Source organism: Xenopus laevis, chromosome 5S (genome assembly GCF_017654675.1).
Source record: "Xenopus laevis strain J_2021 chromosome 5S, Xenopus_laevis_v10.1, whole genome shotgun sequence".
Lineage (NCBI taxonomy): Eukaryota > Metazoa > Chordata > Amphibia > Anura > Pipidae > Xenopus > Xenopus laevis.
The window spans coordinates 8,273,246-8,299,813 of NC_054380.1; the positions used below are offsets into that span (position 1 = coordinate 8,273,246).

General features: G+C 44.5%; 1 protein-coding gene across 2 annotated transcripts in view; it reads left to right on the forward strand.

Moving 5' to 3' along the window:
* Positions 1-417: 417 nt before the first annotated feature.
* daam2.S (dishevelled associated activator of morphogenesis 2 S homeolog) overlaps positions 418-26,568 on the forward strand; it is a 142,835-nt gene continuing 116,684 nt past the window's right edge. Inside the window, exon 1 of one of the 2 annotated variants that reach the window (XM_041564209.1) lies at positions 418-1,179. The gene's annotated coding sequence lies outside the window, so the exon portion shown is untranslated. Of the gene's footprint in view, positions 1,596-26,568 lie in introns of both variants that reach the window. The other variant, XM_018264898.2, reaches the window with a different exon arrangement.

The following is a 26,568-nucleotide window of genomic DNA, read 5'->3' on the forward strand; positions in this document are numbered from 1 at the left end:
GGGGAGCGCAGGATTAAATGCACTCAATTATTGTGAAGGGGGCTGTACTCACACAGACGCATGAACGCAGGTAAAATGCAACATGCTGCGTCCCACCTGCATTTGGCGCAGAATTCTGGTTGAGAAGACAGAATTACAGAATTACAACTCTCTCCTTTCTCTCTCTGTCTGTCTCTTTACCCTCCCCCCAAAATCAATTCTGTGCCCCTTCTTCTGTGCCAGGGAATCTGCCCATTTCCCCTTGCATTTAATCTGCATGAGTGACGACATTGTCAGCGGAAAAGACAGAAAGAAACCAGAATGTTTATGATGGGCATGAATAAGGGCAGAGTCTATAGTAGAGCTTGGCCTGTGCCCAGATGGTGAGGTGCAGCTTAGCGTGTATTTGTGTTGCTCTGCCCCTTTAAGGCCTGGCGGCTGCACAGTAGCATCAGGAAGGCCCTGCCCCAATGCCTGAGATCTGGGCTGGAAAAACAGTTCCTGATGTGACTCCCAGCGCAGAGCAAAGAGCAGCACTCACACCCTCTCTGCTCCGCTCCTGCACAGCCTCCCATGTACATAGCTGCTGGGCAAACTCTTCTGTGCCAGGGGAAAGAAAACCGGGCACCCTTCATATGCCTGGACCTAAGAGCTTGTCACCCTCATCTCTCCCAGGAATCCAGGGTGCCAGGGAGGAGGGCACAGCACCTTAACTACAATACGATTAACTGCTGGATACTCTCCTCACCATCCGGAAGAGCGAGACGTGGGCACCTTCTACTCTGGGAGACACATTTGCTGGAGAACTGTGACTTGGGCACCTTTGCCAGGGGACTAATACTTGGCACTGTCTCTTTGTTACAGGGCACAGACTTGGGCACTTCCTTCTGCAACGGCACCTTCTCCTGAGATCTGGGCACAATTTATCAAAACAAGACTGGAAAATATTTTCTGCGCCAGTGAAGGGTTGGGCATAGTCTTATATCATTTAGGACTTGGCCCTCTGTTTTATGCCAGTAGGGCAATCATTCCTCTGCAGAGATTCATCATTGCAAAGCAGTGAATTCAAGTGGAAGCCGATCTTACTGCACAGGATTAACAGCTGGGCATCCGCATACAAGACTGGCACAAGGGCACAGATAACGGAGCTTTTTTCTGATCCCCTGGACAAAGAGAAAGGCATTATCAGTGGTGCCAAGGGTAAGTTGAAGGGTGTTCTTACTGGTGCCCACGGAAAGGAGAGGGCTATTTTCATTGGTGCCCAGGAAAAGGTCATTCTTTACGTTGCCTGGGGGAGAGAAGGGCATTTTCAGTGGTGCCCAGGACAAAGAAAAGGGCATTATCATTGGGACAAAGAATAAAGTATTGTCAGTGGTCCCTAAGACTTGAATCTGGGCATCACCAGGGATAAGATCCATAAGATTAGGGCACCCTATCTTCAGGAGGCTTACATATATCTCTGCCAAGGAGAAAGACTGGCACTGACTGTCAGGGACCTACCACAGAGCACTTTACCCTTGTCACTGCCACTGGGCATTAACAGTGAGCATTAAACAGAGAGATCTTTAGTGCCCCTCACTGCATGCCAAGCGGAGGAATCACCCACAGGACCTCTGGTAAGTGCCACCTTGTTCTGTGTGCCCCTAATCCCTCAGCACCCTTCCCCTTCTGCCCCCTGTGTTGTGTTATCAGTGTTACAGCTGCACAACCAGCCCTACACTTTACCTTCAATTGCCCTGGCATGCGACTTTAACCCTTTCAGTAGCCAATACGAGTGCCACTAACTCTACTCCTGGGCATCCGCAATATTCCTTTGCCACCCTGTGCAATATACGGATTGGTTTTACCCGAACGCCCACTGTCTGAAGATGACAGTTAACCCCTGCAGCACAGGTCCAGCAGCTGCACTGTGAGAGGAGCTGTTCATGTGTTTGATATGAAAGGGTTAAAGGGGCAGGCAGTGGGGGGGAGGAGAAAGGATTTAAAGGGAACACATGGTTTTTGTGTCAGCTGCTGGGAGCTTACAAGCTGCTCTTACTTCTGTTATACACAGCTAACTGAGAGGCACCTCATGTCTTGCACAGCTAGCTAGCAATCTATTGCCATAAGTGCTACAAGAAATGTTGTGGTGCCATATAGCTTCCTCTAAACTCATGACTAATGAACCCTTCATCCTTCTTCTAAATGGCTACCTTAACATATTGGCATTTCACCTTTTCAAACACAGATACATCGGCAGTTCACCTACATGCCTGCTGCAGACTGAAACGCTTTCCATATAGCTAAGCAGAGGGCATCCATTTTAACTGATAAATTAAGTGCAAGGAAGCAGCTCTTGCAGATCTCTAGATCTAAATACATGGGGCCCATTGTTGTATTCTGTGTATTTTGGAAGGGCCACACGTTTTCTACCTTTGTCTACGACAAGCGCAAAGAAAAATACACCAGCCGTGCAGAATTGTGAACTCACACTAACCTACAGCTCGCTGACATTCGGGGCCACGTGCAGGGAAATCACTCCCTTTTGTACAATGCTATGGAATATGTTGGTGCACTTATAGCCAAACCACAATGATAAAACCAGGGATGCACCTAATCTACTATTTTGGATTCAGCCGAACCCCCAAACCTCCCAACAATTTGGAAATAAAAAGAGGGACAAAAAAGTTGTCGCCCATATTGTGGTGAAATTTGTTTGACCACACCCATGTTGTGGCCACACCCCCTAATTACCATGTTCATTTTACAAAATTTGGCAGGTTATGAAAGTTTGAACATATTTCTGTGTTTTTTTTCCCAGTTATTACAGTTTTGCTAATGAAGGTGAATTGCCCTTTAAGCTGTGAGTCGAACTTCTCCCAAGGGATCTGTTATCGTATATCGTTACAATTACTTATTGGCTTATCTAGAAATTGTTACAAAAGCATCTTAACTTCTGCTGTGGCTGTTCTGGGCTCTCTGCCAAAAGCCAATTAAGTTAGAAACTTTGTTTCTTTTTCTGGCTGTTCAGTGCAGAGAAAAATGGGACTTTCCAGTACAAACGAGGGCCTGTCGATGGAGCTGTCAAAAGAGGGACTGTCCCTCTAAAAACGAGGCAGTTGGGAGGTATGCGAACCCTTGAATCCTTCGCGAAAGATTCGGTTGAATACCGAACCGAATCCTCATTTGCATATGCAAATTAGTGTGGAAAGGGGAAACATTTTTTTCTTCCTTGTTTTGTGACAAAAAGACACGTGATTTCCCTCACCGCCCCTAATTTGAATATGCAAATTAGGATTTGTCTTCGGTTCTGCTGAAAAAGACCGAATTCTGGCCAAATCCTTAACCGAATCCTCGATTTGGTGCATCCCTAGATAAACCCAAATCCTAAATTAGCCGCTCGTTAGCTTCATGCTGCTGGCTGCGCTGGTTTCTGTGCAGCCGTGAGAAATGTGTATATAATGAATTCTTCATTAACCTTTTCAGTGAGTGATTGAAACAACAAATACATCTTTGGGGTACAATAGAGGGACAACACAGGGGTCTTGCATATCGTGTTATTTTGATATAGGGACTGGTGGAGCCTATTCCTAGTGGAGAGCAATCAGTCTCTGATCTATATTAGTTAGGGGGTGATGGTTTACAGCAGGGGTCCTCAAACTTTTTAAACTGTGAGCCACATTCAAATGTAAAAAGAGTTGGGGAACAACATAAGCATGAAAAGTCCCTTGGGTGCCAAATAAGGGCTGTGATTGGCTATTTGGTAGTCCCTATGTGTAGTGGCAGCCTACAGGAGGCTCTACTTGGCACCATACTTAGTTTTTATGCAATTAAAACTTGCCTCCAAGCCTGGAATTCAAAAATAATCTCCTGCTTTGAGGCCACTGGGAGCAACATCCAAGGGGTTGGAGATCAACATGTTACTCACGAGCTACTGGTTGGGGATCACAGGTTTCCAGTCATGCCTGTGGGTGCTGCTTAAGCACAGTGTGTGTTTCTCTCTACAGGGGGAGCTGCTGCTCCTGATAGTAACACAGTTACCACTTCTATGGGTACTAAAGACTAACAATAGCTAAATCTATCCCACTGCCCAAGAAAGAAACAATCCAAAGGGCTATTGGGAGCACATATATACGTCATCTATTGAATATCTGTTATCTTTGCTTTACTCAATAGGCCACATCTCTTTATTCTGCCCTGGGCAGATAAGGAATATATATATATATATGCATGAAGTCAGGCTTTTGTTGAAATGCAGGCTTTACCGACCCCAGATGACCTTTGCCTAATAGGGAATGCTTGGGTGGGGGTGACAGACAAATCCTCTGTGTCCTAATGAGGCAAATTGTGCCCTGAAAATTACCTGCTCCCCCAGCGTCGGACTGGGCCGGCAGGATGCCAGGAAAAAACCTAGTGGGCCCCAGCCTTCGTGGGCCCCGCCGGCCCAGACCCATTCCACAGAGTGAGACCTCCTCCCCCTCCTTTCCTGACCTCCAACTGGTTTCCCAGCTCCGCCTCTTGCCCTGCCCTCTGCACCTCTTACCCCACCCACTCCGCCCACTTGCCCCGCCCACAAATGAGCACCCTGTAGGTATGCGCTGCCAGGGGGGCAGGAGAGGGCAGAGGCGATTTTGCTGGGGAGGGTTCTGCGACTGGGGAGGTGGGACTTTGGGAGGTTGCTGGGGCCCTGATGTGGCAGTCCGATGTGGCAGTGGACCCTGACCCCCCAGTCCGACCCTGTGCTCCCCAGTCTTAGGGCTAAACTCCACAAGCTCTTTTGTAGGATTGTGTAGGATCAACAAAACACATCCGACAAGTCAGATGTAGCCGCATGGGTCAAAATATAATGAGACTGATAGAAAAATCGATGCATAAACTCCATGTAACATTTTACAATACGACACGGCTGTAAACTCTGTGTCCTCATCCAACAATAAAAAGGGATGGTATTGGATGGTATTCTGCTCATTGAAATATATTGACTGTCGGATGTAAACACATGAAGGAAAGACTCCATCCGACTTATCTGATCTGACTTTACATTGTAGCCTAGGGGGATCCGATTCTGTAAATCTTGTGCTGTTACATAGTGTTGCATGGAGGATCAGATCAAATCGGACCCATAAAATCTGATTAAAAGCGCTCGTGGAGTTTTATCCGTAGGGCCATTCCAGTCTTGATACCCTCCTCTACTTTTCTCTGGAAAACAAAACTGCAGGATAAGCAATGGGGTAGCCCCTTTTATATACCCCCTATGATAATGCCGGGGGGTGGAGATTTAGATTAAGTGCTAGATTGTAGTTGCTTTTTTTGGCACCAGCTAAATTGTGTTCTTTGTAGGGCAAGAGCAGCAGAAACAAAGGTTCCCCTAAAAAGTCCAAATACATCAACTGTTCCTCAGCCATCAAGTGGGTCCTGACTACAAGCCAGAATACTCATACAACAGATGACCTGACTTCATGCTCTAAACTGCAAATAAAAAAGTATTGTCCCTGTAAATAGCATAGTGGTGAAAGGGCAGACAATGGAGAGTAACCTGTGTCCCCCTCAAGGTCAGGCCATTTGGGCTGCTCCAGTGCTTTCCCAGTTGCTGTGTTCAGGAATTGCTTATAATGGGAAGTGCCACCTTTAGAGAAGGGGACATTCCATTCACACTGGCACAAAGGGACATGATTATTCAGGGGTTAAATTGCTGTCACCAGGCCCGGATTTGTGGGAAGGTCACCTAGGCCCGGGCCTAGGGTGGCAGGATTTTAGGGGGGCGGCATGCTGCCCAACCACACCCACATTGGTTCAAAAACACTGGGGATGCGCAGGAGATACAATCTCCATGAAAATTTGCACTAATAAAGGGGTAACAAATGGCAGTGGGCCTAGGGGCGTCCGCTATGTAAATCCGGCCCTGGCTGTCACTCATGGAGACCTGGGTTCATATCTTGATTTAATGTCCCTGTGTGGTTCCCTGTTCCTGAGCAGCATTGAGTATGGACCTAATACTGCAACTGTACTTGAAAGGCTGATCATTAATGTGTCCTATAGAAAAACATTTGGACAGAATGCAGAGCTGTATTTAGGGGGTTCAGTTAGGAGCCAAACCCCTTGGTTCTGAGCAGAAAGGTAGAAATTAGTGGCATAATAGCCAGTGAAGAAGGTGGAAACAGACAGACGGCATAGAGGAGACTGGGCCGGTGGGGCAGTAGGAGGAAACCCAGTGGGCTCAGAACCACATGATGCTGTAACTGGGTGGGATGGTATTAGGGCTTGCGTCAGAAGCACGAGGACTTAATGGGGGTCCCCAAGGCCCACTCTGGAGATGTGTCACCCCTGAAAGTGCAGCTCCCAGAAGGCCCAGCACATCCCAGTCTGACACTGGGGAGACAGCTCCTTTAAAAACACAAACTTAATTCCTCTAAGGCCTGTTCTTTTTTTCCCATCATGCTCTGGAGTCCTGGGGTTGGTGATAGAGTGCACAGACAGGTACAGACAGTACAGACAGCAGATCCTTATACAAACGTTGGTGTTTACACAATATGGTTCACATTCCAGGGGTGTGCAGGCCAATGGGGGGGTCTGTAGTGCACTCACTGACTCACAATAACCCTCTGTGTCGCTCTCACACACTGTCCAGCTCTGCTTGTTATTGTATCTCAAGCGCCAGTTGACTTGGAATTCTCCGACTCCCAGTCATGCCAGAGCAGATGTTTTCCTTCTATGTTTTTGGGGTCATTTGAAAGAATTTGCAGGCAGACCCTCAGCCTCAAACCTGCGACCCTCTGAGTGTTGTTGAACTGCAAATCCCAGCAAGTGAAAGAGCTGAGCAGTTGTTTTGTAACACAATGAAACCCCCAAAGCTGTAATGCCCTACCCTGTGTCACACAGCACAGAGCCACTTGGTGCCCGAGCCACAGCGCAGGCCACAAAACCCCAGGGCAAAAGCACAGGGCCAGTCGGTGCCAGAGACAGTGACAAAGAGATATGTGTCTGTCATTGGTCTAGTGAAGTCACTGTCCCAGAATCTGTCTGTACCGCATCTGATGGGGAGGGGGGAGAATAAATTGCAGGCTTGTTGTTCTGTCCCTGCGAGGACAGACAGGGTCTAAGTTTGATGCAATCCATTCCACAGGACTCAGGATGAAGGGACACTAAGTACTGAGCTGCCAAGCAGTTGTTGTAGGCGATGCATTTGGAGATATAATAGGGTACTGTGGAGACAGCAGGGAAAGATGGAGAGAGAAGCACAAGCTAGAGACAGTAGAGCAAGATGTAGACAGCAGGACAAGATGAAGACAACAGGGCAAGTTGGAAATAGTAGAACAAGATGGAGACAGTAAGACAAGATGAAGACAGTAGAGCAAGTTGGAAATAGTAGAGCAAGATGGAGACAGTAGGACAAGATAGAGACAGAAGAGCAAGATGGAGACAGTAGGACAAGATGAAGACAGTAATGCAAGTTGGAAATAGTAGAGCAAGATGGAGACAGTAGGACAACATAGAGACAGTAGAGCAAGATGGAGACAGTAGGACAAGGTGAAGACAGTAGGGCAAGCTGGAAATAGTAGAGCAATATGGAGACAGTAGGACAAGATAGAGACAGAAGATCAAGATGGAGACAGTAGGACAAGATGAAGACATACTGCAATTTGGAAATAGTAGAGCAAGATGGAGACAGTAGGACAAGATAGAGACAGTAGGGAAATTTGGGAATAGTAGAGCAAGATGAAAACAGTTGGACAAGATAGAGACAGAAGAGGAAGATGGAGACAGTAGGACAAGTTGGAAATAGTAGAGCAATATGGAGACAGTAGGACAAGATAGAGACAGAAGAGCAAGATGGAGACAGTAGGAAAAGACGAAGACAGTACGGCAATTTGGAAATGGTAAAGCAATGGAGACAGTAGGACAAGATAGAGACAGTTGAGCAAGATGTAGACAGTAGGGCAAGTTGGAAATAGTAGAGCAATATGGAGACAGTAGGACAAGATAGAGACAGAAGATCAAGATGGAGACAGTAGGACAAGATGAAGACATACTGCAATTTGGAAATAGTAAAGCAATGGAGACAGTAGGACAAGATAGAGACAGTAGAGCAAGATGGGCACAATAGAGGTTGTTGGAAATAGCAGAGCAAGAAGGAGGCATTTTGGCAACACGGCAGACAGTAAGACAAGATGGTACATGATGATAGTGACAGTGAGTCAGTCTTGCCCTTCCTGCAGCCATTAAGCAGCAGATGTCACTGGATATTACTGTGAGCTCTAGTTCTACTACAGCTAAAGATCTATAGGTTAGACCTTTGCTCAGTGTTGTTAGTTCGGTTTTACTGCTTAGATCAATTTGATGGACAAGTAACTGTTTCTTAGAGATGTGGTATCAAGGAATGGTACTGCAGTTGCAGCCTTGCTGATATTACTGATCTCAGTATTTTCTTCTTGATCTAATGAATGCTGCTTTTCTTGTCATTGCTTGGGGCCCGGAGAGAGATCCCAGCATAGGGAAGTATTATATACTGTATAAGGGTTAATCAATATCGCTTTAAATCCAAGAGCCTGAAATATCCTGATGCAGGGAGACTCTTCACTACACTGCTCCGTATATTGGAATCCCATAAATGCATCTTAATGTTCCTGCTTTCCATTTAAGGAAGTGTGTGTTTGAGTTAAAGTCGCATTGTAACCCCAGCGCTGCACAGTTATCCTATATCCATACAGAGTACATGGCAGCACCATTGCTATGTAGAAGATATTGATTAAATAACATACAGTATGTACAGGCCTGGGCTGTGCAGCCTGAAACTCTAGATGCTCTTGAACTACAAATCTCAGCATCCCCCTTACAACAAGGGGATCAGACAAGGCCTATGATGTGTAAGCAGGGCCGGGTCAAGGTATTTTGGCACCCTAGGCAAGGGCTTCAATCAGTGCCCCCCACCCGGTCCTGCATTACCATTTACTACTTTGCCATTCATATTGCCCCCTGTACCTGTGCCAACACATATCATATTGCGCCCATTTGTACCTATGCCAGCAGCTAGTTCCGGCCCTGTGTGTAAGGAGGTGGCTGAACCATGTCCCCCGTGCAGGGAATGTGCAGTTTTAGTGCAAGTGACTAAGTAGGAGCTGCTCAGTGCAAGGGGTTTGTTGTCTGATGCCCTTTCCTACCTCTCATTCCTGAAAGAGTTATAGGTTTCTATGTTTTTTATTGAAAACTTTACAACAGAATATGAACATAATTTAGTCTAACATGACAGCCAATAACATTAACCTCATACAGAACCAAAATCCTTCCCACCAGTCCACTGGTCAAAAGTCCTGACTGATAGCCTGACAATGGGACAAAGACTGATGGGACCTATGGCAGGTTATTGGGGCTGATGTACATCATCCAGGATCCCAGTCACCCAAATGGTGTCATTAGAGAGGCACCCTGGGTCTAAATTGATTTCCTACATTTTTTAGCGCACCTCCATTTCTTGTAAAAATGCCAGGGCGTTGGACAAAAGAATCCCTGTTGTGTAATAAGTGATCTGGGGCCCCTTTCCACAGACCCAGTGGGTGAGAGACAGAACTGCCATGAGGCGACTGGGGAATTTTAGACCTGGGGTAGAAATGATTTTCTTGGCCCCCCCTCTTTTGGCATTCAAGGATTGGCTTTACTGGGCCCCAGTGGAACTTACAAATGTTCCTAGGGAAGGGGAGAGGCTCAATCGGTGACCCTCCGTCTATTGCTAGCATGTCCATTCTCTACATATCAGGCAACCCAAATCTCTGCCGGCCCCTGGGGAGCCCAACAAGTACCCATTATTATTATAGTATTACTATATAAAGGACTATGTACCACAGTATGAGAAAGAACAATCTAATCTTATTGTAGCAGCCAATAATGCTGTGCCTGGCTGGCAATATGTGTATATATGGTCTTGATAAAGGTCCAAGCAGGGGACCGAAACGTTGACCTGTTCTTTTTAAGATGATTTAATAAAGATGAAGATATTTTAAATTCCCAGTGTGCATTCCTGATTCTACGGATTACTAAATATTTGGCATGGAATAGCACCTGGGTATATTATACCTCAGCGTCGGCGTGCTGGAACCATTGGAATCCATATATATATATATATATATATATATATATATATATCTTGGTCCTTTTTATCAATAAACAAATCTAAGATTTTATAAGACCTGAGAGTGTGGATCTCTTCTGTTGGACTACATATAAATATATATATATCATATCATTAGCTGTTTCACTTTTCCACTGTCGGAAACTCTCCTCTATTTCACTCAGTCAAAACTGCCATTTGCTGGTGCTGGAATGTGCCCGGGGGGTACCGCATGCCTAATGCCAGTGTGAAGCCCATAAAACCATTTTATAAGATGCATGGAGATAGCGGGGATGCCGGGGTTGTAGTATCTGGAGATCAGCTGGTGCTCTAATCGGTCTCACTCATCTTGTTCTGCATCTGACGCCTGGATGAGTATTTGCTGTGCAGGAATTTACTCTCACGCACCATGTAGAGGTTTTTAGGTAGGAGGGATCCTCAGGGGTGGGGTATTTTTATTGGAGGTTCAGTGTATAAAAGCTAAAGTTGATGTCCTCCCTGTCTGTCGGAATAAACCACTGTGAAACAGGTAAGGGTATAACTATAAAATATTTTATAGAAGCACCTGAATTTCGTTTGTTCACTAGTATGAGATCATTGACTGGAATGTCAGTCTGGTATATATATATTTTCTTGTAAAGTTTTCAATTAATTGAAAAAAACATAAAAACCCTATGTATTAGGCACCTATCTATTGTTAGCAATCCCTATTTATTCTGGGAGCAGGCAGTAACCCATCTAACACTTTCACCTTGTCTCTTCCCCTATATATAGGCATCTATCTAGAGCTGCCAGTCCCCTGTAGAAACTATAGCGCCCAGTGGCAGTAGCAGTGGTGTAACTTTGGGACCCCATCCCACCCCACAAAGATTATTTTTCCAGGCCGAACCACCCATGACCCAGACAGGGTCTGCTTCCTCTGCAGTTCCACTACTTGACCCTCCCATTTAGACTGTAAGCCCTACGGGGCAGGGCCCTCCATCTTTTTGTCTCCTTGACACTGAGTACTGTAGAAAGCCGGGTCAGATCAGAGTGGGAAGGAGTATTTCAGCTCAGGAATGCTCAGCCTCTGGGAGATCCCTGCAGCAGGGCCAGGGAGGGGGACTGTCAGAGAAGGGACTGGGACTAGAGAAGCTGGACCTTTGGAACAAGCCCCTGTGGAACTTGTATCTGGAAAGAAGCTTTTTCCTGCAAATTGAAAATTCTAAGCCTAAAACGCTTGACATGGATCTGTGTTGTGGGAATGCATTAAGCTTGGCTCGCTGCCTGGCTCATTGGCTATCTGAGGAGCATCACAGGAGGTAAGGGAATTGGCACAGAGAGCAACAGGGTCGGAACTAGGGGTAGGCAGAAGTAGGCGCGTGCTTAGGGCGCAAAGTTTGGGGGGCGCGAGGCACGTACCTTTCACTGCTGTCTACCCCGGTCTGGAGTCCTGTTCCTTGTGGGCATGCGCGCACGTGTTTATGTGAGGGAAGGGTGGCCTGCTCTGGACGAGACTAGCAACGCTAATGCACGCGCTCATGTACGAGCGAGTCCGGTGAAGGGGGCGATGTAGCCGGCCAGATTGCCTGGGGCGCTGGCCAGTCTGGCCCGGCCCTGTGGATGAGTATGTATGTATAAATTTATTTGTAAAGCGCTGTACAGTGCATAAAAGTACAATAAATATATATATATAAAAGTATACACAGGGAAGATAAATCACATAACAAATATATACAGAATCATAGGACAAAGAGCTATGTGGTAAGAGACATAGTGGGAAGGAGGTCCCTGCCCCGTAGAGCTTACAGTCTAAGTGGATGGGAGGCTAACATACAGGTACAAATTGGAGATGAAAAAGTGCACAAGGTACGGCATAGTCAGTAGGGACAGGACTAGGCTAATGTTCTAATGATCCAAAAGGTAGACTCTGTTATTTCTTGAAGAGATTGGGAGAGGGTTCCTTATGGAGGAATTCAGGGATGGAATTCCAGAGGGAAGGAGCAGTAAGATAGAAAGGTTTGAGACGAGAGGTGGCAGCGGATGTGGATTGTGTGAAGAGAAGGGGCTCTGAGAAGAGAAGAAATGTAGTGAGGAGCAGAGGAGTGAAGGCCGGGCTTTGAATGTTAGTGTATACGCTCATGTATGTGCTCAGGGGGTGGGGGGGGGGACCAGGTTGAGCAGCATTTATTTACCACTTTTTGTTTTCTGGTTTTACATTTTGAATCCGTGTAACAGAAGTCAGTTCTCCTCAAGGTCTGTTAAAGGGGTTGTTCACCTTCAAACACTTTTTTCAGTTCAGTTGGTTTCAGATTGTTCCCCAGAAATAAAGACTCTTTCCAATTACTTTCCATTTTCTGGACTGTGACTGTTTTTCTAATATTAAAAGTGAAAAGTTTCATTTTTCACCTTCTAAAGCAGCTCTGGGATGGGGGGGGGTTCATTTTTTATTATTTGTGGTTTTTGTGTTATTTCGCTTTTTATTCAGCAGCTCTCCAGTTTGCAGTTTCAGCAGTCTGGTTACTAGGGTCCAAATTATCCTATCAACATGCACTGATTTGAATAAGAGACTGGGATATAAATTGGAGAGACCTGAATAGAAAGATGAATAATAAAAAGAAGCAATAACAATAAATGTGTAGCCTTACAGAGCATTCGTTCTTTAGATGGGGTCAGTGACCCCCATTTGAAAGCTAGGAAAAGGCAGAAGAAAAAGGCAAATAATTCAAAAACTATAAAAAATAAAAAATGAATACCAATTGTAAAGTTGATTAGAATTAGTCATTCTATACCATACTAAATGTTAACTTAAAGGTGAACCGCCAATTTAAATTTTGTGGGAACAGTAAAAAATAGAAGGAGGAAAGCCATTGAATAAAGTCTTTGTTTACGGTGAACAATCTGAAAACAACTGAACTGGAAAAAATGTTTGGAAGCTGAACAACCACCCCTTTAGGGTAGGACTACATGGACGTTTTCGGCGTGATCCGATGTGCTGCAACAAAATGCTGCGTCAAATTGCATGTGACGGAAATAAGGTAAGTAATGAAAATGTCGGATGAAGTCGCAGCGCTGATCCGACGCAACACGACTTTCCGATGCAGACGCAGTGTGCAGTGTCCGCATCGGTCAGTCGTGTTGTATCGGATCAACGCTGGGACACCATCCGACAATGCATTCACTTACCTTATTTCCGTCACATGCAATTTGACGCTGGCGTATTCGCGTTTTTGGCGTTGCAGTCAGTCGGATCGTCACGAAAATGTCCATGTAGTCCTACCCTAAATGAGCTGCTTCTGCTATATTGTTACAGCCAGCAATGCCAGTTACAGGTAACGATAAACCCAGCAAGATTGAGGTATGTATGGATATTAGGGATGCACCGAATCCACTTTTTTGGATTCGGCAGAACCCCCGAATCCTTCGCGAAAGATACGGCCGAATACCGAACTGAATCCGAACCCTAATTTGCATATGCAAATTAGAGGTGGGAAGGGGAAAATATTTTTTACTTCCTTGTTTTCTGACAAAAAGTCATGCAATTTCCCTCCCCACCCCTAATTTGCATATACAAATTAGGATTCGGTTCGGCCGGGCAGAAGGATTCGAATCCGAATCCTGCTGAAAAAGGCCGAATCCTGGCCGAATCCCGAACCGAATCCTGGATTCGGTGCATCCCTAATGGATATTGGGAAGATGCTCAGAGTTACATTGTTTCAGGAGCCAGAACCAGCAGTGCAGAGCAAAAAAGGAACAAACATACAATTAGATATGCTCCAAATCCAGGATTTTGTTTGGGATTCAGCAAAATCCAAGCCTGTTTTTTTTTAGCAGGATTTGGATGTTGGCAAATCTAAGGGCTCTTACTCATGAGCATTTTTACCTGCGCTCCCCTGCGTTCCGTTTTTCGGCGTTCAGCCGCAGGGGAGTGCAGGAATAGACGCATTTAATTTTTTCAAATGGGGCTGTACTCACACAGGCACATGTAGGCGCCAAACGCAGGAAAATGCAGCATGTTGCGTCTCAACCTGCGTTCGGCGCCTACATGCGCCTGTGTGAGTACAGCCCTATTTGGAAAAATGAAATGCGTCTATTCCTGCGCTCCCCTGCGGCTGAACGCTGAAAAACGGAACGCAGCGGAGCGCAGGTAAAAACGCTCATGAGTAAGAGCCCTAAGTGCCCAGCTGAACCAAATCCAAAGCCTTAAAAAATGCAAATATTGCTCAAAGGGAAGTGCATTCAAGCTTTTTTAACCTCTCCTAATGCTAATTTGCATATGCAAATATGGGTTCCGATTTGGATGAATCCTGTGAGATTCAGTGCACATAAATATAAAAGTTGGGAGAAGGAGGAATTAATTAATATTGGGAAGTTATTGGGAAGTTACTTAGAATAATGATGGAATCAGAATTTTCCTACATTCCTGACTCCGAGATTCATTGCACTGTCTATTCTCCCCTCTGCTAATCCCAACATATGGGGTCATTTCCTAGAAGGGTCATATAAACCTCTCCTGTAATACGGGACTACTCCTGTGTTGCTGTTCCTGTACTGGACAAGACCCCCAGCCTTTCTGAGGTTGCTCGGTGGAGTGGCTATTTTTGGCCAGCGTTGTCCTTTGGGGCTACTGTGCCACCTGTTAGATAAAGAAACATTCCATACCATTCCCAGTTCTGAAGCTTGGAAGTTTGTATTCAGATATTTATGAGCTGGGCTGCATTCCTGTAATGGCTCATGTTGGTGGTGCTCAAGGATGACAGTCCTGCAGTAATCTGGACTTCAGCTCCCAGAATCCCCTGTGAGCAGTTGGAGCACTAGGACACTAATGAAAAGGTAACTCATTCCTAAAATATATTAAAAACGTTTCCCTTTAAAGGGGTAGTTCACCTTTAATCAACTTTTAGTGTGATGAAGATGAAGAGAGAGTGATAATCTGAGACCATTTGCAATTGATTTTTATTTTTTATTATTTGTGTTTGTATTTAGCTTTTTATTCAGCAGCTCTCCGGTTTCCAAGTTCAGTGATCTGCTTGCTAGGGTCCAAATTACCCTAGCAACCATGGATTCATTTGAATAAGAGGCTGGAATATGAATATCTGAGGCCTGGATAGAAAGACGAGGAATAAAAAATAGCAATAATAATACATTTTTAGCCTTACAGAGCCTTTGTTTTTAGATGGGGTCGGTGACCTCCATTTGAAAGCTGGAAAGAATCAGGAGAAGAAGGCAAATAATTAAAAACTATAAAAAAATAATTAATGAAGATCTAATGAAAAGTTGCTTAGAATCGGCCGTTCTACAACATACTCAAAATTAACTTAAAGTAGCAATAACAATACATTTGTAGGCTTACAGAGCCTTTGTTTTTAGATGGGGTCGGTGACCTCCATTTGAAAGCTGGAAAGAATCAGGAGAAGAAGGCAAATAATTTAAAACTATAAAAAATAGTTAATGAAGACCTAATGAAAAGTTGCTTAGAATCAGCCATTCTATAACATACTCAAAATTAACTTAAAGGTGAACCACCCCTTTAACTTTTTGTTGCTGATAATAATAATCCAGTCGACTTGGTTTTCATCAGAATAGAGGCAGCTAGGAGTTGGTGAGGACCTGGAATATCAGCATGCTTTTTGGATTATAAGCAAGTGGGGGCAGGTTCAGTTTAGATATGTTTGGTGGTTTATGAACTCGCCCTTCCTACTATGCCCCTCTAAAGCCTTAAAACTCCAAGACCACCTTCCTTTCTGGCATTTAATTGGTGGGTGACTTGGTTGCTAGCATTGCTAACTCTAGTAACCAGATGTTAAGGCAGGACCTGTTTATGGAAAGGGAGAGCTGTAATTTCCCTTTAAACATGGCTGGCTGGCTTTGTTTGGGCTGCATGGAAAAAAAATGCCAGACGGGTACCCTCGGCCATTCAGAGAAATCTCAGAGAGTTTACATCCAATTCAAGCACAATGCTGGGTTTTCTGAAGAATTAGCCAAGACCAACACTTGGCCCCTCTACTTGCTGCTTCTGCACAAAACTGCCAGAAACTGGCACTGGTCTCTAAACCGTGTGCTTGATGCCAGCAGCTGTGTGCGACATTGAATAATTGGATCTGTGAAGGCAAAACCCACCTACATAGTTTTCTATCATATGATTGCATTGGCTCCTTTTCCTGGTAATTACTTGGCTTCTGCTACATTGTGTCAGGAGTCAGAACCAGCAGCACAGAGTATATAAACAGCCAGACCCACAATGGGCCTGCCATTCTGGGAGTTGTATCTGCCTCTATATGCAGCACTGGTGAAAAGTCAGGCAACTCAAGGCCTGGTATAAGGTATAGGGCTCTCCTGTGTCTATGAGCTCTACAGTCTGAGACTAACGCTGGCATGAGATAACTCGGTTCAGCACAAGTGCCCTTAAGCTTGGCATAGATCCTCGGGCACCTATATAGAAACTACTGCCTTCATGTATGGCTGCTAAGGGGCACAATATTGTTTCCCTCCTCTACCCATAGCAATAAGCCATGTCACTTAGTACCAGCTCTAAGCTGTGAGTGCATGGAATAACTCCCTCCATGTGCCCCCATATTATCACATTGGCATTTCTCCTTTGATTAAAATGTCTGCCTTCCTGTTCACAATACTCCATGCACTCATTAGCCTCTGTATGTATAGCTGGCGGGAGCTGCCATGTCATTAAACACCACTTCCATGCAACATAACACAACTCTGCACTAATTAATACACTCAGTTATAGCATCGTTAGCTTCCTTATGGAGATCAGTTTAAGTAACAAATTCCCTTAAATAAAATGTGATATCTGTACTGCTACCAGGTCAGTGGTTTTTACCTACAGCCTCACGGCCTATGGCTCCTAATGGACTACAGTTCCCGTAATCATTGACCTGAATATAGATGTAGATGTATTATGTAGTGTAGGACTGGCCATAGCTGTTATTTTACAACAGAGCTGTTGTGTAAGTTTAGCAGTACTGAAACACTATCTTGCCATATTTCACTAACTTGCCTTATTTCCCCCATCTTTCCCTGCTGTTGAAATCTTGTTTTACTGTCTCCATATTACTATCTTGTTGCCTTCGTGGTTCATTGTCACCATCAAATCCTACTGTCCCCATCTTTCCTTACTGTCTCATTCTTGTGCTGCTGTCTCCACCTTGCCTTAATGTCTCTTCTTGCCATAAAGTCTCAATTTGGCCATACTGTCACCAGCTTGCCATTCTGTCCCCATTTTGTCCTAAAGTCTTTGTCTTGTCCTACTGTCTCCATCTTGCTCTACTGTCTCCATCTTGCTCTACTGTCCCCATATTTTCCTAAAATCCTTGTCTTGTCCTAATGTCTCCATCTTGCCCTACTGTCTCCATCTTGCCCTACTGTCTCCATCTTGGCCTACTGTCCTAATCATGTCTTATTGTCTCCATCTTACCTTACTGTCTCCATCTTGGCCTACTGTCCCTATCTTGTCATACTATCTCCAGCTTACCCTACTGTCTCCATGTTGGCCTACTGTCTCCATTTTGGCCTATCTTGTCCTAAAGTCTTTTATGCTAATGTCTCCATCTTGCCCTGTCTTCTCCATCTTGCCATACTGTCTACATCTTGCTCTACTGCATCCATATTACCCTATGTCTCCATGCTGTCCTACTGCCCCCATCTTGGCCTAAGTTCTTCATCTTGTCCTAATGTCTCTTGCTCAACTCTCTCCATCCTGCTCTGCTGTCTCCCTCTTGCACTATTGTCCCCATCTTGCCCTAATGTCTCCATCCCGCCTACTGTCCCTATCTTGCTTTGATATAGCCATTAGTGTATAACACAGGGACAGGAGGGTGTTTTCTTATGGATGTTATCAGACTGAGCTCCTTTTGCTGCCGTTTTTGTTACAAGATTTCTAGACTGATATATGTGAGTGCCAGAGCCATTTCCCAGGGAGCAGTGGAGCCTTTGTTGACATTGGAGGGAGAGTCACACAGCCTGAAGTTCATAGCTGTCAGCTGTCTCTGGGAAAGTTGGCAGAAGTGTGGCACGTCTGTCTCAGTGCCAGGTTTCTGTGGAAATAGGAGTCAGTACACAAATCCCTTAGTCGTGTCCCTTACGAAGGAAATCATTCAAATTCACATTCTTTATCTTGTGGCTCGATCACAGGGTGATTGGAACCCTGACTAGTATCTCAGCCTCTGAATTTTCTGCTTAAGTTAGAAGGAAAGCCTGTGTTTCCCCGTTCTCTAGGGCTTCCCATATTTAGCTCAAATTCCATTCACAATTCTAATGGACTGGAGAGGCCACTCATTGCCTCTTATTATTTGGTACCCTTTTTTCAATTGAAGGTTTGATCATGACCTCAGTGCTTGTATATAAAGCCTTGGGGTCCCGTCTTCTGGGGTCACTCAGAAGACAAAGAAAGAGGCAAGAACTGAGTTGTTTCCATCACTATTACAATTAATTAAAGAGTTATACTGTATATAAGCAGATGTAGTTGAACTAAAGCATGTGGTTCCCCTGACTTGTGTAGTAGATGTTATATATATTTTTATCAGGATGTGATTGTTGCTTTTTCACTCAATGTGTCCTCAACTCAACAAAGACAGGAAGGCTAGATTCAGTCTGTAGCCAATCAGAACATTAGATTCTTCACAGGGCTAGATCAACCTGTAGGCAATCACTGCATTACAATATTCATAGAGTTAGACCAAACAATAGTCAATCAAAAAGTTACAATGTTCACAAGACTATACCAACCTGTAGCCAATCACAGCATTAGAATACACAAAACCAACCTGTAGCCAATCACAGCATTAGAATACACTAAACCAGTCTGTAGCCAAAGCATCAGAACATTCCTGGGAATTAGACCAACCTGTAGCCAGTTGGAGAATCGGGGCTAGTGGTGCCCCTTGTGGCTTTATGGGTTTGATGACAGAACATTGGGAAATTAGTGGCCACTTTCAGAAATCCATCAGTTTTCCATGTATCCCAGATGCAGCTGGGCTGCTACTGTATGTGTTCCCCTTTGTATAGGTGAATAGGGAAGAGGGGGTTTGTTAGGTATAAAGCCCCTTATTTCGGTGCAGCCATCGCTCTTTCTTTACAACATACAGTATTTAACTCTGGCAGAAGAATATGAGTTTTCTGGGAGTTCAATTTAAAAAAGACTTGGCCAGTCCTAGGGTAAAGCTGAGTACAATGAATGTAAGACAATACAATGGGGCCCCAGAAGGGTAGGAATGTCGGAGCCACTAATCCTCCCCCTAAAATGCAGTAATCCATTTTACAGATTACCTGTTCCAAATTCTCAGTCCGATTTTCAGGAATGGAAGAGAAGAGCTCATGTTCTGGAGCAGGGCCATCTCTGGCTCCTCAATCTCCCAAATTTCTCAGTCCATAAAATAGCTCTTGGTTCTGTCCTGTCGGACTTTGGCGCCAAAACAAGGTGAGACACGAGGCGGACCAATATACGCCATGGCCCTTTTATTGAGCGGCATGACATCATGGAGGCCCACAATTGCTCTCTAAGTCCCGGGAATTATGAGAGATAGTGGAAAATTTGACTGATCTCAATTGCAGCAGAAACTCTAGAAATTTTATTTTTCATTGGGGATTTCAGGATGAACCTTATTTCTGTCAGGAAGGAAACTGATTAGGTTTGTTTAGGCATGACCTGTTTAACATAGTGGGTTCCCCTAGACCCACTGCCGTTCATCGCCCCTGTCCCCTCCCCTTTATTTGTGCAAATTTTCATCATCTTGACCGGAGCAATGGGGATTGTCGCATGTGAAATTTAAAAAATTATTATATCTCCAGCGCATTGAACCAATGTGGGTGTGGTTGGGCAGCATGCCGCCCCCTAAAATCCTGCCACCCTAGGCCTGGGCCTAGGAGGCCTTTCCACAAATCCGGGCCTGTGATTAGGCTACAATTCATCAGGGAATGATGGGTGCATTGGGAGTTGTAGTGCAAAAAGAATTAAAAGGCAACAGCAGAAAAATATCAGATTTAAATAGTTTAATGATCGATTGAGGGTGTGGGCCTGCTTTGCAGGGTTTGCAGATATTGCTGAACTACAGCTCCCAGAGTTCCTCAAAGGTTTTTGAATGTGGGCTGCTTAGGGATACAATGATTTCTGTTTACAGCTACCAATGTCTGAACTGGCTGTTTTTTTCATAATGTGAAATGGCCAAGGCCGGAACCAACCTGAGGAGCCAATTAAAATGTGAATGTTTATTGACACAGACCAACCAATAGCCAATCAGAATGTGTCATTAGAGCAGGCAGCCAATCAGAGCATCAGAAAATTCCCTGCCAGACATTTCAGTTGAAACAAGAAGTAAACGTTTAATGTTCCTGGATGACTGGGTGCAAATTGGTTCAGGGATGAGTGAAAAGGTTTTTTTGGCCCAACCCCAAATCCAGCTGTAGCACAATCAGCCTGAAGTTCTGTGTGTTCCATTCTTGTCCTAAGACCCACCTGCACCCCAGGACTGACCCCATTCCTGTGCTGCCCATTCCATATCAATTCTGCATAGCCCCAGTACATCCGATGCACAGCACAGAGTCAATATAGTGCATTCTTGTGCCAAGGCTCTGTCCTTCCATGATTACCTCTTCTCTCTATATATTCGGCAACTATCTAGTGCTACAGAAGCACCTTCCAATGCTGTGTATGTACTTTACATAACGTGTGTGACGCCATGTTGTTTTGGTTCAGCATAGGAGTCATGTAGTCGTCTTGCCTTCCCAGCTGGGTCCTTGTAGAGGGTTAAACAGGATGATGTAAGGTGCAAATCCTTTAATTCTCTATGTACTTTCTATGGCTCAGTGATCTTTCTTTAGCCCACGCTGAATGAGGCCACAGATTTATGTGACATAAGGCTGTGAGTAATGGCTGAGGACAGACGGGTTTCCCAGAGGCTTTCATGGGCTGCCCAACAATGGACCTCTGTCTGAAATGCTCACGTGGTTACAGGTTGTTTGTTCTTGGGAGTTGAGGAGTGCCAGGCTTTGGGTGCCCCTACACCAAAACAGGAGGCAGAAACTCAGTTTTTATTTCAAGTTGAGGATAAGATTATCTTTCATGTAGGTGACTGTTGACAAAATATCCTGTTGGGGGGAACGTTTGCTAACAAACTACAATTCCCAGCATCACATAAGAGCCTGCGAATGCTATAAGCTGCAATACAAGATCAACCAAAAGGGGAACAAATGGACACACCTTATATAAAGTCTGTGGATACAAAATAATCTCTACTCAGGGATGGGACCCTGTATATTGTGGGAAAATGTAAATCAGAGAATGCCTTGTTTTTATCCAAATACCAGAATATTCCCTAAAACTGCATTTTGATTTTCTTCACCTAAAACATCTGTAACCCGGCAGGGCCCCTGAGAGAAATCCCATGGATCATTTCTTGTGAGAAACTGTGGTCTCTGCTCTTCCCACTTACAGTACTCGCTCCCTGATTCATACAGTATATACAGCCTCACACAGGGCCTCATTAATATACATCACGCTTTGGTTAATATCCAGCATACTCTGTAGTATGTGCAGAATACTGGCAGCAACAATAGTGTGTTTTCCCGGGAAGGGAGTGTGACTGTGGGATAGCAGGTATAGTAGGGAGAGATGGTGCCTATAGTAACAGTGGATAATAGTCTCTGGGAAGGGAGTGTGACTGTGGGATAGCAGGTATAGTAGGGAGAGATGTACCTATAGTAACAGTGGATAATAGTCTCTGGGAAGGGAGTGTGACTGTGGGATAGCAGGTATAGTAGGGAGAGATGGTGCCTATAGTAACAGTGGATAATAGTCTCTGGGAAGGGAGTGTGACTGTGGGATAGCAGGTATAGTAGGGAGAGATGGTGCCTATAGTAACAGTGGATAATAGTCTCTGGGAAGGGAGTGTGACTGTGGGATAGCAGGTATAGTAGGGAGAGATGGTGCCTATAGTAACAGTGGATAATAGTCTCTGGGAAGGGAGTGTGACTGTGGGATAGCAGGTATAGTAGGGAGAGATGGTGCCTATAGTAACAGTGGATAATTGTCTCTGGGAAGGGAGTGTGACTGTGGGATAGCAGGTATAGTAGGGAGAGATGGTGCCTATAGTAACAGTGGGATAATAGTCTCTGGGAAGGGAGTGTGACTGTGGGATAGCAGGTATAGTAGGGAGAGATGGCGTCTATAGTAACAGTGGATAATAGTCTCTGGGAAGGGAGTGTGACTGTGGGATAGCAGGTATAGTAGGGAGAGATGGTGCCTATAGTAACAGTGGATAATAGTCTCTGGGAATGGAGTGTGACTGTGGGATAGCAGGTATAGTAGGGAGAGATGGTGTCTATAGTAACAGTGGATAATAGTCTCTGGGAAGGGAGTGTGACTGTGGGATAGCAGGTATAGTAGGGAGAGATGGTGTCTATAGTAACAGTGGATAATAGTCTCTGGGAAGGGAGTGACTGTGGGATAGCAGGTATAGTAGGGAGAGATGGTGTCTATAGTAACAGTGGATAATAGTCTCTGGGAAGGGAGTGTGACTGTGGGATAGCAGGTATAGTAGGGAGAGATGGTGTCTATAGTAACAGTGGATAATAGTCTCTGGGAAGGGAGTGTGACTGTGGGATAGCAGGTATAGTAGGGAGAAATGGTGTCTATAGTAACAGTGGATAATAGTCTCTGGGAAGGGAGTGTGACTGTGGGATAGCAGGTATAGTAGGGAGAGATGGTGCCTATAGTAACAGTGGATAATAGTCTCTGGGAAGGGAGTGTAACTGTGGGATAGCAGGTATAGTAGGGAAAGATAATAGCCTCTGGGAAAGGCTGTTGGCTGCCTAAGGTTCTGAGACCTGTAGTGCAAGAATAGCTACAGGGTCTTCCCCTGGCATCACCAGCAGTAAAGCTAAAGGCCAAGCACAAGGTGTGAGAGCAACACAGTACATTGCTGGTTGAAATCTGATTCCCCCATTGTGGCCTGCCTCTGGGCTGCAGTGATAAATGGTTTCCCAGTGTTCCAATATTTAGAAATCTGATCAAGGAGAAGTGTCTCCGGTACTTGTTGGAGTCTGTAGGGCCCAGATAAAAAGGTTCAGTGCAAAAGAAACAATGTAAGGCAGAGGCGTGTGCCCCCATCGCTCAGTGACTGTGGCAATTGTTTCCTCCCTGTGAAAAGCGCAGGACCCTCGTTTGCATAGACTTAGAGCAGCCATTCAATTCCCAAGTAGAAATTCTTGGGTTGCGTTGGAGGAGATCTCGTTTACACAGTTTATATTAAAGCACAATGATTTCACTTTGGGGGGGTCGGAGAAGATAGAAATCTAGAAACCCAGGAACTGACTATTTCACTGCAAAGTTTCCAATCAGATTTCCCTCTGAGGTTCCTAATAAGGATCGTGTGATGGCAAACATTAGAATTAAAGTTAAATTAGCGTCAAAAAGTCTCTGTACATATTGTACATAGCACCGCCTCCACCTATCACCATAAGCCTTAATGCTCTGATAGGCTACTGGTCAATCCAACCCTATTTATGATCTAAATACTCTGATTTACAAGCTCTGATTGGCTGTATGGGCATATCTTGTGAGTATTATTATGCTTTAATTGGCTATATGTTGGTTGCTCTTTTGGACATTTATTTCTATAAAGAACTGGAGATGGTTTAGGGCATTTGCTTAAAGGAATTGTTAGTGTAAAAATAAAAACTACCGTATATACTCGAGTATAAGCCGTCCCGAGTATAAGCCGAGGTACCTAATTTTACCTCCAAAAACTGGGAAAGCTTATTGACTCGAGTATAAGCCGAGGGTGAGAAATGCAGCAGCTTCTGGTAAGTTTCAATCAAAAAATTGAGGGTTTCTGCTCCCATCGGAGGTGCCGGCGTCTCGTTTTTGGATGCCGGCGACCATTCTTGGACGCCAGCGAATATTCTTGGAGACTATTCTTGGACGCCGGCGACTATTCTTGGACGCCGGCGACTATTCTTAGGCGCCGGCGACCGTTTTTGCGCTTGACCCGAGTATAAGCCGAGGTAGAGTTTTTCAGCATATTTTGGGGGCTGAAAAACTCGGCTTATACTCGAGTATATACGGTAGATAAATTGATGGGCTGTGGAAAATAAAAAATGTTTCTAATATAGTTAGTTAGCCAAAAATGTAATGTATAAAGGCTGGAGCGACTGGATGTGGAACAGAACAGAACAGAACACTAATTACTGCTTTGCAGCTCTGTTCAGGGGCGTAACTACAGAGGAAGCAGACCCGCTTGCAGGGGGGCCCAGTAGAATAGGGGGCCCATTGAGGCCCTAATTAATAGCCAATTTTAATATGTCTGGGTAGAACAGGCCACCTTATCAATATTTTGGGGCCCTAAATTGAATTTGCTGTGGGGCCCAGTGACATATAGTTACGCCACTGGTTCTGTTGGTTTCCAGGCAGTAACCAATCAGAGACTTGAGGGGGGCTTGATGGGTCATAACTTTTGCTTTTGAATCTGAGCTGAATGTTAAGGATCAATTGCAAACTTACTGAACAGTTATGTCCCATGTGCCCCCCCCCCCTTTATAGTCACTGACTAACACAGAGTTAGAGAGCTGAAAAGCAGGAAGCAGTTTCCTAGCTATTATGTATTATGCTTCTATAATGTTACACATCCAGTCACTCCAGCCTATTAGAAACATTTTTTATTTACTATCTATTTACCCAGTTTTTATGTTTACACTGAACTATTCCTTTGAGGGGGTGGAATGTTCCAAATGTCACTCACTAGCCAGTTAGAGAATGTCATGGTGCTGATGGCCTGTCCCTGTAGCAGCAGTAGAAATTCAGAACTGACACCATAGTCTTTTCCCCTGCCTACCCCTGCTCCATATAGAAACACATGAGGAGCCATTGTGGCCCCTAGCCAGACAGGAGGAAGACTACTGCAGGAATATTTCTCCCTAATCTATGGGACGCCAAATGGATCCACTTGTGCTAATATTTCTATGCTCGTGGGGCCCGTGTTGAATGGAAGTCACATATCAGAGTCCATAACCCTCTTATAATAGCAGCTGGTGTTAAAGTGCCCCTTCCTGAGAATATTAATGCTTATAAAGTCAACATTCCCTTGTAAAGAGAACCCATCCCCTTCAGCTGTTAATTCCTCTCCATCACTGGTTATTAGGTGGCCAAATGTAAACTTTCCTCTGAGCTCTTCACTCAGAGATCTTGGGATTTTCACATTTAATCTCTTTGCCTCCCAATACCTTGGAGACAGATTGTGTTAAACAGAGCTATGGGGGTCCGTAATTAGATAGCACTAAACTATGTCCATGCAAAAAGTGCTAATTATGTCCTAGGCAGGAAGCTTCTCCTGAAATATCTAGGATGATAGTGGGTACTGGGGACTGGATTCTGTGTAGCTTTCCGGTTGGTTTGAGCCTGTAGCTCCATCTTTTATATTCATATAATACACAAAAGCTATGAATATCCTGTAAATTATATCCTTATAAACGGTGAGTTCTGATGTCATCAGTTATAAACGGTGAGTTCTGATGTCATTTCTGTCACATGACTCACTGAAATTTGTGTATTATAATAAATAAAGTACCCCCAGTTGTAAAATATGAGGATATTAGAAGTTACCTCGGAGTTCCATGACCTGTATAAAAACACTCGGCCTTCATGAAACTCCTCGGTAACTTATAATATCCTTATATTTTACAAGAGGGGGTACTTTATTCACTATATATTCAGCCATGCCAGCCTGCATAGGGTAGGACTGTGGCTTTATAAACATTTTTTTAGCCAATCTGATATTTGGCCTCTTGTATATGTTAATAATGGTTGTATCTTTGTTTGTAATCGGTATGTTTCCTGTTTGAACTCTATGTTTTGAACTTGTTGGGGTAAATGTCTTTTTTTTTCTCAGCCGCAGCGTCTGTTCAGCAGGTGGAGAGCAAGATATAATGTTTTCTCCCTAATATATAACCAGTTCATAAATACCAGAAAGTGAATACATATAAAAAGGAAAGGTGGGAGTGTTGGTTTTCAACCAACAGATCCAATTAACCTGAATCCAGATGGGCATCCAGCGGGGAGACAATATAACGGAACATTTATTTTTGCATTTTAGACTCTTTTTAGCTAATAAAGTACATCCCCCCCCTACATTTTAGAGGCTTGCTGCTTTATGGGGTGGTTATGAGGAATTGAATAGAAACATCTCGGGCCAAAATCAGTGCATTCCCCTTAGAATGTGCAGAAATGGGGTTTGGACTGTGCTGCAGGTTGGATTCAATTCCCGTGCAGACCACACAACATGTCAATATGGTTAACAACCCTGCCATTTTTAAGGAGAAATCCTTTCAATCCTGGAGATGCTCTGCCTCCCCTCATCAGTCTCATTTCTGCTCCACCAATTCTCTCCTCCAGTAATAAACTCGAATGCCAATACAAATACAGTACTCCGGGAATCTGTCTCACCCTGTACTTATGTCTTTATTATACTGTATCCAGCTTTTCAAATACTTTATTTTGCCTTAAAGTGCTGCCCTCTCCGCAG